Source organism: Vollenhovia emeryi, unplaced genomic scaffold (genome assembly GCF_000949405.1).
Source record: "Vollenhovia emeryi isolate VEMERY1.0 unplaced genomic scaffold, V.emery_V1.0 DF939141.1, whole genome shotgun sequence".
NCBI classification, from domain to species: domain Eukaryota; kingdom Metazoa; phylum Arthropoda; class Insecta; order Hymenoptera; family Formicidae; genus Vollenhovia; species Vollenhovia emeryi.
In genome coordinates, this window is record NW_011967225.1 from 333,271 (window position 1) to 349,231 (window position 15,961).

Here is a 15,961-nt window from a genome sequence, read left to right on the forward strand (position 1 = left end):
GATAACGAAGGCACCGGGCATACGTGTACACGCTGACACGTGAACCAGCCGCGTACCAGCGTGGCTCCGCACGCGTGTGGGCTATGCTAATGGCGCCCGTAATTTTATATATTATCATATTCGTCGTTACGCCGGTGCATTAAGGCCGGCCGTGCTTCGACGCCGGATCAATAAGAAACAAACCGGCGGGTGTAACGGAGTGTGGCCCTTGCAAAAAGTGCCACGCAAATACTGTCTACGTGATATATTAATGCCGGCACGAAGCGTCAAGTACCGCGCGTGTACACGCGGTCAAGGAACACGTACGACACGCCTCGGAGAAATTCCCGCTCTCTGATTTTTAGCGACGAGTTTTTTAAATCTACTGTAATTTTTGCCTTAATATATCACGGGGGCGCGGCTTTTCTTGCATCCCCCCCCCCTTTTTTTTCGGGCTCGCCGTAAGTGGATTCACAGCTCCGCAAATAAAACGTGCTAAGATATAAATCCGCTTCCCTTCGCAGTTTTCTGGCACGAGACCAGCTCTATGACGGCCCAGTTTTTCCATGAATCCGCCCGAGATAGCCTCGTCGAAACGCGAAACTGCAAGGGAAGAAAAAAGGGAATGAGCGACGGACCTGACATTGTAGCGACAGAACGTGGAATCTACTACGCGGCGAATTAATTTAAATGCTCTTTTTTTCCTCACGGTCGGTGGCACGGATTACGATCGCATTTCTTTTTTGCTCTCGCCATTTGCTGTTAGTTTCGAAGGAAATGCACATCGGCGTATGAATCTATCGAGAATTCGCGTGACGCACCATTTATCCTGTTATGTGAACTTCAACGATATTAAACTTCGAAACACTGCAACCGAACGCCGAAATTTTATCGCAAACTTTGGATAGGATCGTTAAACATCATCCATCATTTTGATAAATGCCGCTTCAGTAACAATCTCATCGTGTAATTAAATCATGTCGTGCTTCTGCATTGGGCACATATTGAGAGCACGACTAGTCCATCTATGCTACATTTACAACGTTAACTAGCGATCGGTGGATCATTGGATACATTGCGTAGCCCGCGGAGAGATCAACTCTAAAACGGTTTTAATTCATGGAAATGTAGTAATTTACATGTATACGGAAACTTAACCAAATCACTATGCAAATCATATTTAATAATAAATTGAGGTATTAATAACATTAATATCTCAAGTGGTATTTAACATAACAGGTGCAAAAGATTAATGGCATTATTTTCCTCCGTGCAAAAGTAATTTCGTAATAAATAAATATGAAACTCTTTTTATCTCTTGTAGTAATGTAAGTCTCTTATATCTAGTAACCTCTGAAAAAAAACCATATACGAGAAAAAAAATACGCAAAAGAAGTGCATTATGCTTACGTAAAATCTACACGATTTGTCTAAAACGGGTTTTTTTGTCAAGTATACGAGCTAATATTACATACAATTTTAGATACACAATTCAAATTAATAAAAAGTGATAATAAGCAATGGATTTAGAAATTAATTTTTTTCGGACTGTGAAAGAATTAAATTGTATCAATAATTAAAAATATATTGTAAATCAGATACTTTTTAATCCCCAAGTTAAATTCCACAGTCATCATAGAATACAAGAGAACTTAAATTCACGCGGTCACTTTGTTAGAGTTTTCAAACGGTTTTTTAGGCTACGGGAGATTCGCATCGCTAAAAGATGAGAGTTCAGATTAGAAACTTCGACGAGTTTGCTTATGGCGCAACTTAATGCGGCGTTACATTTACATTGCATTACAGAGCACAGTGTGGACTTAATCCTATGGAAATATGACCTGAATCCGCTGTACTAACCCAAAGTCAGCCAATACTTAATACTTCTTCAACGTGTCTGTACAGTTCTTGCCAGCCTTCGTAACGTGATTTATATCCGCACGTCAATTTCCTCTCTGACGGATTACTGTAAAACTTACGCCGCGTAATCAGGTGCGAAAAATGCTCGATCGGTATAAAAGGATTTTCTGCGTAATAAAAGGGAGAACGTGCACTCTATCGCCGCACTTCAGACACTGTATCTCGTGATAAAGTAATGATGGATCTGTAATTAATGATCCGCCGATCGTTATGCAGTCGGGATCTGTCCGAGCGTTTGGATGAAAACGATTTTAATCTCTTAGGAACGGGAGCGTATGGTATCTTTCACACTTTTTGCAGTAACATATTCAGATAATTAATAAAGATTTCAAGAATATAATTGGTATAACGAGAAAAAACGTTTACGATTTAATGAAAAAATTATTGATTTACAATAGCGCATTTGTATTTGCGTAGAAAACTGATGAATTAACGAAGTCTCTCTCGATACTAACTTTTATAATTAAAAAACAGCCCATTTCTGAACCCGTTTTGCTCACAACTGCTTTTTGCTAATTTTGATAAATAGTGTACGTATCTAAAGTTCGAATCTCTGGCTCTTTTAACATCCCTTGTGTATTAGGTAAAACCGCCATTCACGTGGAACGACGACGTAGCCATTTCTTGTCGCTCGACCCGCGCATATTTACCGCGAACCTTTTGATGAAAATGTCCCCCCGCGAAGTTAATGTGCGTCGCCCGCATTCGCTACACAGCTCTGGTAATAACGAACAACCGTTCTCAAATTCCTGCGATGGTCTGATCGCCGACCACATTATCGGTCGGCCGTTAATGCGTTTCGGCTGGCGTCATAAATTTTCCCCGAAAATAATGCACGCCGTGCGAGAACAATGCCGGGTACAATTTACAGCGGCAGTGCGACAGAATTCTTTCCACCGCGGAGTTTTTGGGATGAAATGATTCGTTGCCTGTCCTGCGCGACTCACTAAACGATTTACGACGAGCGACCAGATTATTACGAATGCTTGAACGATGCGCAATTGATTCATTGCGCGCGCGATAAATCAAGTTAATTAAACTTAAAGCGATCGAACGTGCAGCGTTTCGGCGTTCAGTACGAATCGAGACAGCCGCATCGTAGCCAGGAAATTTCCCCGGTTTCATAAGGGTTAGTTGTCAATTCAGCGAATTTCATTTCGAGCTAAATCGCGAGTGAAATCAGCTGGTAACATCGCGTTTGCATGACCGAGCTAGCGATAGACGATATCCCGCGCTTCCAGTGCAAGCAACAAGAAATTTCATTCAACCTTTTTACGATATCGCCGGCAAACAATTGCAGAGCTTGCCGCAAGGCGATCATGCACGAAAGATAACATTTTTAAACACAAACTGTCGCAATAAAATTAACATTTGTCATACATTACAAATCTTTTTTACGCGCCTGTTCAAATGTGGGCAGTTTTATGAAATGCCACTTTCAATCAACATTTATTTATCGCGTTGAGAAATATAATTCACTTTTATATAAATTATTATTATTATCAAGTTGCTTCCGTAATTTTTTGCGAATATCCAAGCCTCTTGTCTTCCGTTGAGTTTCGTGATACAACTGTACAACCGAAAATAGAAAAATTGGCATGGTCTGACCGGTGACGTTTATGGATCGGAAATATCCCTTGAAGTTCTATAAACATAAATCTCAATGCGGGAATACATGCGCATATTTTCTGATATCAGCGGTGGATCTGCTCAAGTAAAATGGAAAGGAGCGAACCGTGTACTTTAAATCATCAATATTGATAGCCGCGGGGACAGTTTTCATAAGTATAAGTGGAGGGTAGGAAGGCCACTGCGAGCCGTATGCAGTTAATGGGACGTAGTCTTTAAAATAGTCATGGGTAACTTAATAATAAAACGTAAAATACAGACGTTTCGATCCACTCCGGATCAGTGTACAAAAATAATAAAGGAAGAATTTCAACGTAAATTCAGCAGAAAACGCGACAATTAAAGAGAAGGAGAATACCAACCACACGTTAAAACGTAGAAATGTAAACAAAGAAATATAAAATTTGTCTTAATGTTTAAGTAAAGTTTTCACAAGGTCTTCATGTTATTGTTTCGAGATTGTCTCTCATAAGTAAAGAGAGTTAATACTCTCTTTGGCTTTTCTCTAGATTTAGTTAAAAATTGGATCAACTGCCTTGCTATCGTATAACTTTTCTTCATTCTAAATCAGTACACTGTAGAATTGTGAAAGCGTTAATACTGATTCAACCCAGGTGAATTCGTAAACTGATCCAACACACCCTGCGAACGATCGTCCGACAGACCAAAGAAATTACAATGATAAGAATAAAGTATTTGCGATCGTTAAAGCTCGATCGGTGAAGCAGATCGTCTCATCTTGAATTTCGAAAAATCACGAGAGGGGCTGAAGCTAATATCAAATTGAAAATCTATGAATGCAACATCAAGCGGAACAATACGCGCGTATATTCTCCAAGACAAAAGGTTGAAATCAACAATATTTGTTGCCCCGGGGATTTGATAAAGTCCCAACGTCGTGGCGCCGCGGATCGTTGTTGCGGGCTCGTACTCGCTTTGAGCTTGTCGCGGGATTTCCTCGGTTTTCTAGATAAAGCATCGTCGCTTCGGGGCAAAGCTACAAGAGTAGCGCCGGGGCGGATATCTCGCGGGTACACAAGGCGTACACCACGCGTACACAGAAATTCCTTTTATGTTGCTGCGAGCTGGATGAGAACGTTTGATTGAGACGGATAACATTGCTCGATCACCGCCGGCAATTCCTCGTTCAATCGAACGAAAGAGGGGAGGTCGGTAACCACACTACGCCATTCGCAATGATAATACAAAGTTCCTTTGCCTCTTGTCTTCTCGGATCGTTTCGCTGCTATACACACTTCCGCGCTCAACTTGGAACGAAGTTGAGGAGACTTGGAGGAAGAGCGAGAGAATGAAAGGAGAAGGAGCCGTGCGCCAGATAGCTTTTAATTTATTTTGCGGCTTCGAGCTATCAAATAAATCGCCTTTTTTCGCCTACCAGGCGCAATAACCGTCACTACGTGGACCGACGAGAAAAGCGTTAATGGGCTTATGTATACGTACGTCCCGAGAACAGCCGTTCGCGGTGGGTACGTTTGATTCCCGCTTAATCGACTATAAACCGATGGCCTCAGGCCATTGTTCGTAATTACTGCAAATTGCACTAATGTTCAAACTTTGAGGCTCGTGTAATTTGTAGGGATACTTTTTACACATTTACCAGTGTACATGAAATAGCTACCAGTGTGATTTCCCGACTGACAGGACTCGTGCTTTCGTTGTCCTCGATTACTCGAGATGTTACCAAAACAAAACCCCCAAATGTACTTTTATCCATTTTCTCGAAGCTATCAATATTTGTATTGCAGACTAAATTGAGAGTAATTATTGTATCGATCGTACAACAATCTTAATGAATTAAATTTTACTGAAAACTAAAAGAAAAGATACTGAAAAAGAATAAGATAAATTCAATTGTACTTGCGTTAAAAAAAATGTCGATTTAAAATCGTCGAAGAATCTGTAGCTTCAATCTCTTCCTATGCATTGTAAACATAAAAACTGTATGTTTCTGAACTAATTTGGTTTTATAAATATAATAAATTAATTTTGATTATTATTATCTCTACGCAAGTTATTTAGAAAAAACGCAACTAGGGACTTATGATATAAATCCACAGTTACGACAATCATGCGGATCTTTTGCGATGAATTTGAATTTGCTATAATCCGAGCAACGCATCTTAATCGAAGACTCATCGAAATTCCCTGAGAACCTGCAGATTTTATTTCATTATTGCAACACTTGTGGATACGACGACGTACAGATAGTTTCGCACCTCAATTTGCAACTTTTCTCCGCGCGCGAATACTGTGAAATTTTTCTTCATCGTGTTTAAATTGTTCAACTTTCGACATGTGCACGGCCAAATCGGGCGACCACGGCGAAATATTATCGTCACGTTCCACGTTTGCGCTCCGCGTAAATATTTTACTTTTCGCAGCGAGCGCTTCGTCTATGAATTCCGCTTATTCGCCGAGTGAAATTTTGTCAAGTGCGTAAAAAAGTTTAATTTATTAAACTAATACTCGCACTTTTATTCACATTTAATTCGAGATCTGGGAAAGGGCAGAGAGACGGCCCTTCGTGCCATATTTTAATCACGGCACATTTCCGTTTATTCGCCATTACGTTCTCGGAGAAAGAGGTATTCTATAGTTTCATTAAATATTAAGTTATCCAGCATTTTGTGTTCCCCTGCACGTCCGAGATTCGAGCTATCTTCATTTTCTTTCTTGCGCTCGCTGTCTTATTGAATGAAATTATATTTCTCGACATGCCAATTTGGAGCAGTGTATTACAACTGAAAGATAAAAGACAAAGATCTTCCTTCCTGACATAATATAATTTCATACGAGCATTAACGGTTTGCATTGCAGATGAACAAGAATTTGATAAAATCAAAGAAATGTCAGTTAATTAATCGTAGCATAAACTACGAATTATATATTCGCTTTTTACTGAAATATAGATCTCAAAGTCTCGCTTATTCACAAGCATTCTCTCTTATCTTGATAATTGTCATTTATTCTATTTTATTATTCGTTTCTAGCTTTATCCATTTTTCTGCATTTTCTCTCTCTATGATTCATAGGGCGCAGGATACAATGACACGTACGTGCGTGCATAAAGAGTGCACGCCTAGCGACGACCACAAATAACCAAAATCACAATTATAACCTAGTAATAAATTATATAGAACTGGAGAATACAAAGCGCGCGCTTCACGCGTGCCATTTATTTTGGAGCATTATCATTGACAACAACTTGTTAAGTTATTATTTATCAATGTTATTTAAAAAATAACTTATTTGATACACAACTTCTTTGACAGCTGTCGAAATTCAATCGCCGCGTCGCTGACAGCTATCTCGCAGCACGAAGTGAGCTAAGCGAGAGAATCAATCAGCATCACGGAAAAGAGGTTCAGTTAAAAGTTTACATACTTTTTTGAAAAGAGGATGAAAATTATGAAAAGACTCGCAGAGAAAAGATTGAGAGGATTATATCTTCTTTGTTAGAAGTAAACTTGAATAATATGTACTTTTCCTGTCAAACATTAAGAACAAAAAAAAACTTTAATACGGATTTAAACCTGGGGCTCGATTCTGCTCTTACAGAAAAGTTGCAAGTTGATTGGCTACTCGCATGGCTTTAACCAATCGACTTTCAACTTTTCTGTCAGAGCAGAATTTTCGTATACGTTTCTTCTTCGAATGAATTCAAGTATCGGGCCCCTGGATCGTGTAAAATACCCGATAAGGCATTTGGATTCGCCCAAAAACGTCAGTCATGAAACAGAGAAACGATCGCTATCTTTAAACCATCTATCATTTCTTTATTGAGTGGTCTTTTTAAGATATTTTTCTATTCACGTTACTAAAGATTTATATAAGAGATAAAATTATACAAAATGCAAATATTTCTGTAAAAATGAATGATACTGTAAGATCTACTCGGACAAGCAATAACTCCTTTATTACCTCCATTAGAAAAATAACGTGGAAAATAGTAACATTAATTTACAAGCAAATTGTTACTATACATTGTGTACCGTTAATAAATCACTTTAATTACTTTAATGTAAGCATTGCTAATGTCAACGTGAAACATGGTTTGGTACTTCGACGTTAATATTAAAAGAGTCAATGAGGAATCGGTTTATTATTATTTTTCCTAGCTGACACTTTTCATGGTGATTTGTTTGCTGTTATACTTAATGTAAAATAAAAACTATGTCATTCGATTTTAATGTGGGAGAAGAAAGGCGCGATGTAATCTTGCGAAGAATTTCTCGTCGACACGCTCGTAAAAAGTATTATCCTCAATTATCCGCGGCAACATTGAGCCATACGAATGCGTCGCAAAGCCGCATCTACAATCGAATGTTTTTGCGAGGGAAAACACGACTGCAATATGCATACAGACGCAAGTCATGGACGAATTCAGCGCAGACGCATAATTGCAGTTGAGCGAATACAATGGGCCGACTGTGAATTACGAGAGGCAAGAGAAGGATTGACTCCTCGCAGATTAATAACTTCCTTCCTCGGCCGAAGTTAGAGGCCTGTGACTAAATGCCGGGGAAAAGAAAGTTGGTCGTGAAACATTTACGGTACCTCTCCCTTTGGAGGCGAAAAGCTTCGCTTCTCTCTACAACTATGTAAAACTTTTTACTTTTACAATTCGTGGGGTTCTTGCGTCAGCGGCGCGCAATAGAGTAAAAATCAAGCAAAATGTGACAAAAAAGTGGAAAAAATGTATTTAAATAATGTTTCTCACATTATATGTTTAAAACGAAAGCAATACAGGTTCGGTTAAAAATTAACTAACAATGAAATTAATAAACGACAATTTTGAATTATTTTTTAATGGTTTGATTTAAAATGTATTGGCCGTAAACGATTTTATCGCGATATAACATTATTACTGCTAACTGTCCGCTCGATATTTATTATAGAACGTACTATCGATGTTTTATTTTATCTATGAATGAGACAGCAGTGTGTTACAATATTTATTAGATTAAACGAAAGAGTCCGTGGCAGTTATTTCTCATTTCGGACGCACGTATATCCTAATACCGCGTATTGAAATTTACAATACGTGACATTTACAGCCAAACAATTCAAACAACGTTATCAAAATTTCAACGTAGAGACACGGACTACATCCAGCTCTACCATGTCTCCAACATATATTTATCACATTACGAACATTGTAAACTTATGCATAATATCATTATTTAACATAATTATTGCCAATAGTATGCAATAACACGCGACAGTGCGTTTAGAATTTATCCCGTTAAAGCATGTGTAGATCTAATTTTGATGGAGCATAGTGTTAATTGTTATTTCATTTTAAATCATTCACGTCACGAGTTTTGGCATTAAAAGCCAATTAGTTCCCGTTCGCATTTGTAAGTACAGCACCGTGCGTGTTGAATCCATTATTTATCACAGTGTCATGCGCATATTGTTATTTCTTGACGGCTCCAGCTCGCAGTTTCTTACCGCGTGTAGCTAATTTATATTACGGTAACGTAAGGCAGAATCAGCAATGCAACATAAGGGGACTCTGGAACGGCTGTACGCCGATAACCCGACCCGAGTCGATTTAATAAGAAAGTTATCGGTTATCGAGCTCACTAAATCCGGCAGTTAGTGAGTGTCACGGGCCATATTGCCTCGTTTATCTTACATAGTCGACTGTCTACCGAGAGCCATGGATCTATTTGATATTCTAGCTGCGCGTTGCAGCCAGCCACACCGACAGATTCGCGAGTTTCGTATTGGGATACCATAAGTGTCACCCGATATTAAACGAAGACTCGGCTTCTAGGATTTTATCGTCCCGTCATTCGTTCGGCTTGTCGTCTCGGTTTGTCACTTTATCGATCGTTTTTATCGCCGCGCGGGATCTTGAAACTGTTGCGGTGCACGAGTTTATAAGGACGAGGCTTTATACCTCGAGATTTATGTCGCGACTCTTCGATATTCGCATACCAAATATATTATGCGTATATACATAGAATAATATATCTTTATCATATTTATCAGTTTTCATTCTTATCTCGATACTTGAATATGAACAATTTCGTTATCAATACGTTATATGTTGGTTATATATGTACGTTGTTTTTTATAATAACTCGTAAAAGAGGTGAGGTCGTGTCGATAAGTTTTATTATATTCATAAAGATATTAGTATATTGTGGTTTGAATTATTGAAAATTTTTAATTTGCGGTTGGTGCAAAATTGTTTTATTGAATTTAAAACTTTACTGTCAAATCGTTCGATCGTCAGTGTATCGATTGTACAAAAAAAAAGATATAAAATGGAATATTTCTGCAACAAGAACATGTGTATGAATACTTCTAGCGCTATCGGATACAGCTATATTGGATGTATCGATATATTTATATTCCCATACTTCCGTACGATAAATTGACGAATTTGCCACCTAGCATTACGAGAGCGATCTGTTTCCACCGCTTTAACGTTACGCCATTTTATTGATTGCCACTGTGTTGCGCAAATATGTAAAATTCGTATAGCGCCAAGAAAAATAGAATTGAAATTACAATTAATATATGAAAATTTAAGTGATACAGTACACGTGTAAATATCATTGCAAGATATTTTGCATGGTTCTACATCCGTGTCATATTTACGCGCGAAATTTATGAATCCATAAATTTACTTATACGCACGTGTGTACAAAAAAAGTTTGCATGAAAAATGTCGTTAACCGGAACTGCGTGATAACGCCGAGCAAGATAGGAAAAAAAAAACCATTTTTCACAGCCATTTTTGCGAAAGCAAGGTTTACGGTGCGTTTTACGCGCGGTTTTCTTAGTCTCTGTTATGAGTTTCTATATCATCATCACGTAAGGAAAGCCTTAAACCCTGTCATACGATTATCAATTTTTTTAATAGCTCAAAAAAAGTTGGAGAAAAGAAACATTAAATTCGCGGTAAAAATAATATCAAAACAAAAATCATAAATACGCAAGCAATGACTCGGCCGATAAAATGGTAAAAAGGAATGGCCGTTAGAGAAAAATCATGAATATTGCATTGTAGAAATGGATGAAGATGTACGCACAAGAGGCAGACTGGGAATTTCTCACGAAACTGTTTCTCAACTGCACGTTTTATGTGATGACATCCGTCAAAGCTGGGTGTCATTAAAGGCGTTTGCACCCGTTGCATTTCGGGAGCAACAATCGTGGCTTTTAGGCAGCAGTACGTCGCCCTTTGTCTTGTGCACAAACTCATTGCGCTCTTGAAGCCGTAGAATGGAATGCTAAATTGTTTCCCACTCTACGAGTATATGCATTGCGCTAAATCGCATAAAGTTACGAGATGTATAAATATTCAGTAAGAATAACATTGATTCAGGGGGCTAAATGTTTAATCATAGCAACGGTACAACGGTAACATTTGATCCTTGATATTTTTTGAATTGCTCTAACTTCGCGACGGAAATTTTCTCACGGGCAAGAGAAATACCAAACTTTAAATTCTACAAATATAACTTCACGTAAGATAAGGAAGAAAGTACGACATAATGTAATTTAGAGATCTTGCGAGTGGGTACTTGTCGAGATTGCAGTTACCGCGGAACGAATGCGTATTTTCATTTAAGAAAATGAAAACTATTTCTTGGCGGTACAGAAAAATCTGCCCCAGACGCCGTTCTTCTGCCTCGGAATATACGCCAATACTTCTTCTCCGTTGCCGTCTTTGAAGACGAATGGCGTTTATAGATTAAAACGAGACACATCGTACGTGTAATGCATCACGGAAAAATATAAGACGAAAGAAGAAAGAGGAATCACGCTGGCGGAAGGGAAATATTTGGCAATAGTCGCGCAAACACATTACGTTTTAATATCCGCATTAAAAATTCAAGAACTTTTTTTCGTGACAAAAATATTTCAGGATAGATTATTCAGCGAGTTTAAAAATATCATTTTAAAACTGCTGCGTATTTTGCATTAAACGGGATAATAAAAGATAAATACCGAAGTACTTTGGCTTTTAGAGCGTCTTTATTTTGAGCTCGTATTATCGCTTTGCACGATATACTGTTTGATAATGAAATATTTTTTTATTATCAGAAACGGGAAACACAAATTTATATGTCGACTTGATGAACATAATGTAGATTGGCCGCGTGTGTATAGGCTATATAATTTATAAAAGTGTACCGGATTGTGAAATGAAAAAGAACAGCTGCGTCAGACGCGTACGGTGAATTCAACTGGTTTATTCCCGAGTAAAGCAATCACATCGAGCTAAGGATCATAGTCGGGCTCAGGCGAGACGTGTCCCCGAGGCGCGCCGAGCAGAAATCAAGAAAAATAACAACACATGGTTAATTGAGTCGGGATTGGCTTGCTCCGAGCAAGTTTCATTTTTGTTATAGGGACAGCCCGAAAGACTATTGCCACGCTATACCCAGACAATCGCGCGGAAAGAGATCTAGAAGGGAAAATGTCTCCATCCTAAGCTCGTAAAAACTTTTACCTGGAATCGACTACTTTCGCGTTTACCGAAGCATGCAGCTAGTACAATCAATCGCTTAAATCTGGAATGCCAGAATTGCATAAATTTACGCGGACAAATTCCAAAGTTCAATGTTCTCTAGCTAAAAATGCATTATCTCCATTTCTATATGGAAATCGGTAATATATTTTATCGGCAAATATTGCCAATTTAATTAAATGGATATTTCCAGAATGGTAATATTACGTTATTATATGCACATTTAGTGATAATGTTACTTGTACCGTTAAGGGATGGTACTTGAAACAATTGCGGAGGAAAATAGGAAAGGGCTCTCAGGAAAATCGCTTGCTCTTGGCCAGTAAGCGATAACAGCAGCGCGGAAATTGGAAAAACGAATATCAGTCTGCTGAAGGAAGGAGGAATTCGTCGGGGCCGTTACAAGCAACTCACAATACTTGGTGGCAGTAAAAGATCGAGGGAGAAGAAGTATACTGAGTGCTTCGGTCTTGTAAATGTACTTAGATGCTAACCTTATAGTTACCTAACACGCGAAGTGAGATGGATCGATACGTCGGATTAATGGAAAATTCTTTATAGCAGGAAAATAAAGAACAGTCTCGACATATTTACAAGCAGCCTCGCATAAGGATGGGAGGGGAAGAGCTTGAAGTATTATTATCGAAAGATGCAGTATGAAATATTCGTGATCGAAAGATCGCGGATATTTCATACTGCACGAAAATACCGACAGCACATTTTTCTTTATTTTAAGTATCGGCCTGAGAACTTATTATCCAGATATTTAATATTCAAAATAAAATATTCATCGCGAACGATAGCTTCGACGTAAGTTTTCTATTAAAACTTCCCTGAAAAAAAATTCCTATGCAGAGTACAAGTTGCGGCAATGGATTCAAATTCACATTTCATTCTCGACGCCATTCTAAGAGCATCAAAAAGTTTCCATCTTAGCGCTGCACGGCGCATTTACTCGATAGTTCCAGCGGCAATAACTGGTTCCTCAAGTTTCTCTGGTGGCGGTACTTAAGCACGTGACGATCGTCTTCGAAGAATCATACGTTATTACACGAGTCGCCGGCGTGGGAAGCACTTAAACTTAATCGATTATCGATGTTGCCTCTAATCCCGCTCAGACTCACGAACGTCTAAAACCGTCGCGTCTCGGTCGGGTAAGATTATACACGGCGAGATAATCGGTAGCCGCGCATGGGATGCCATTAATTAGAGCACGCGGCGCGGCGCACTTGCCTGGAATACCTTAATAGTTTGCTACATTACGTAGTTATGTGCCGAGGAAAACCTACCATTCGCTCGGTGCTCTATTACTTTACTCGGTGTACCATTAATTTATCATCTATCGAACGAGTTTCTCAGAACGTTTCTATTGTTTGACAAACCACGATTTATACGGTAATAGCTCAAGATCAGTAACGTCTAGCCGTAGGAAATCAATTTATTAAATACACATTACATTTTTATGAAACCAGAAATTATCTTTGTCCTTCGAGACACATTTTTAATTCGTCAAAATTATATTTAAAATCGGTTAAAATATCCTTCAGCAAACATTTGGATATTCTTAGGAAGATATACAATTTTATAATTATTTAAGAATTCATTTAATTAATTCTCTTGATTTATTTTGTATCTCCAAGTTAATTCTTAATACTTAAACTTTACTTAATTTCTATACGTTCAAATAAAATTCCTATTACATCGTGCTCTTGCACCAATTCTCTCTCACGTTTAACTCTTTACCCTCAACTTCATTCAAAGAGTGGAAATTATATTTGACATTGTATTATCTAGCTATCTATCAAGCGACCGAAGGTACTTAATTATTTAGTTTTTAATTCGACGGAAAGCCTTCCTCCCGCGTTTTCTGCGGAGTAATTAATTTCACGCGCTTTAAGCTCTTATTACGCGGGACTTAAATAAGTTAATGCTTGAATACGCGCAATACCTAGTCGGTTTCGCGAGTGCATTAATTGTCTCCTAAAATAATAATGATAAATTTTAAATAGCACGATATTACATCGTGAGAGACGCAACACATTGCTATCGTTACACGGATACAAGTTGCACATTCGACTATGTTTTCCCCCACATAAATGACTACCTAAATGATTACATATTATAAATTGACCACAATTGAAACTCAACGTGTTTACATAAAATTCATAACGAGACAAACTTGGAACATATATTAGTTTGAGTAATCTTTTTAGTAATCATTAGAAATGCACATTTTGATCATTACGATTATTCTACTTAAACTGGATCCAGATCAATCGAACACGGACAAACTCGTTTCAATGAACGCATCGAAAGTACTCATTAAAGCAAATTGTTCGTTCACGTTTGTCCGCGCTCGTTTACTCGGTTCGAGGTCCGGCTCAACGCGTTTCATTCTACTGAATTTGAAATTTTCTGTAAACTCAACTCCAATTTATTTCGCACCCCATGTGAGGCGTGGGAGCTTATGGGGAATATATTACGTTCAATCTGTGCACCAATTTAATCGCAATACTATACTCCAACTCGATCTTTACACGAACTACATCCAATGTTGCATTCGCACAATCTGTTGCTTTGTCGATCCGCCGAAGCCTGAGTTTCATACTCGGCTGTGCACGTCCCAAGAAAGCCACTATTCATCCCCTAAAAGTATCTTTACGACGAACAATCGTAACCGCCGCACTATCGCGCGCACTACCTCACGTTTCTCACAATACGTATCTTTCGGGCGCGAGCAATAATTACGGAAGAGTAATCCCTCGAAATTGTTCTCGGAGTACGTCCGACGCGACTCGTCGCACTTTATTCCGCGGGATGCTCCGGATAACCGCGGCGACTGGTTTTACTGGAATTCACTCGCACGGGGCTGCCATAGAATCCTGACTGGACTGCGCCAGATGATGTCGCGGCCGACGCCGACGGGACGGCGTCTCGTCGTTAACGAGAGGCACCGCCATTGTTTGCGGCCTAGTTCTGCCCGTCCGAGCGATGGCTTTCTATGCCAAAGGTCCTGTCTGTCGATACTGTCACGCGGCACGTGGACGCAATTTAAGTATTACCTCATTACGTCACTCCGTCCCGGACGCCTCGTTGCGGAAACTTGGGGGGACGGCTGGAGGGCGGCTAATGGACAGTTTCTCGCGAGGACGTGCTAGGGGAGTCATTATGCATGCATATTATGCGAGGGTTGCGAGCGGCCTCGAGACGCGACTCGGGAATACCGCTCCGATGTGCGAGAAAAATTTCAGATAAGCGACGTAGCGGTACATTCGCCGTGTTCATTACATCGCTGCCTGGAACTTGATTATTAAAACACCGAGGAAATATGATGATGTATCAGAGCCGCAAGTTTTTTTTCCACCGTAGCGCTCCAAGTTTCGCAGGGAATGGGAATTTCGTTAAGGAGTTTCCACCGCGAGAAACATTTTCGCTCGACTTTGCGCCCCGAGGTGAACTGGCTCCGCTTATGAAATCGGGAACTTTGTATTTCTACAAACTGCCTGCGAGTCTAGTTTTACGCCCGCCAATTGTACAGCCTTCGTAGAGACTACCGTGAAGGATCGCGCGAGGCTTCGGCTGTACGAACTTGCTTCGGCCGACGTTTTTCCCTCGCGCGACGAAAACCAAGGAAAGCAGCTATGGCTCAGATTATTCCCGCGTTACGGAACGTTTTCGAGAATAACTGAGAAATATGATGTAACGCCTTTATCCACTCGACTCACCGCTCACTCTTCACCTTCCCTCGCGGAATTACCTCGCGGCGCGTTACAAGCGGCATTTGTACAAAGCAGAATCGCGGCCCGCACGCATGCATTAGCTCGCGCTCTCTTATTCCCCCCACACAAAATTGAGTTCCACGCTGGTAATTCTTCAGCTGTCAGACGGTAGTGATACTCAAGAACGCACGGAAGACGG

The 15,961-nt window shown here is 39.5% G+C and overlaps 1 protein-coding gene across 14 annotated transcripts in view; it reads right to left on the minus strand.

The window, feature by feature from the left end:
- Nucleotides 1-15,961, minus strand: part of LOC105566931 (dystrophin, isoforms A/C/F/G/H-like) — a 510,950-nt gene that overhangs the window by 160,145 nt on the left and 334,844 nt on the right. The window lies entirely within an intron of this gene.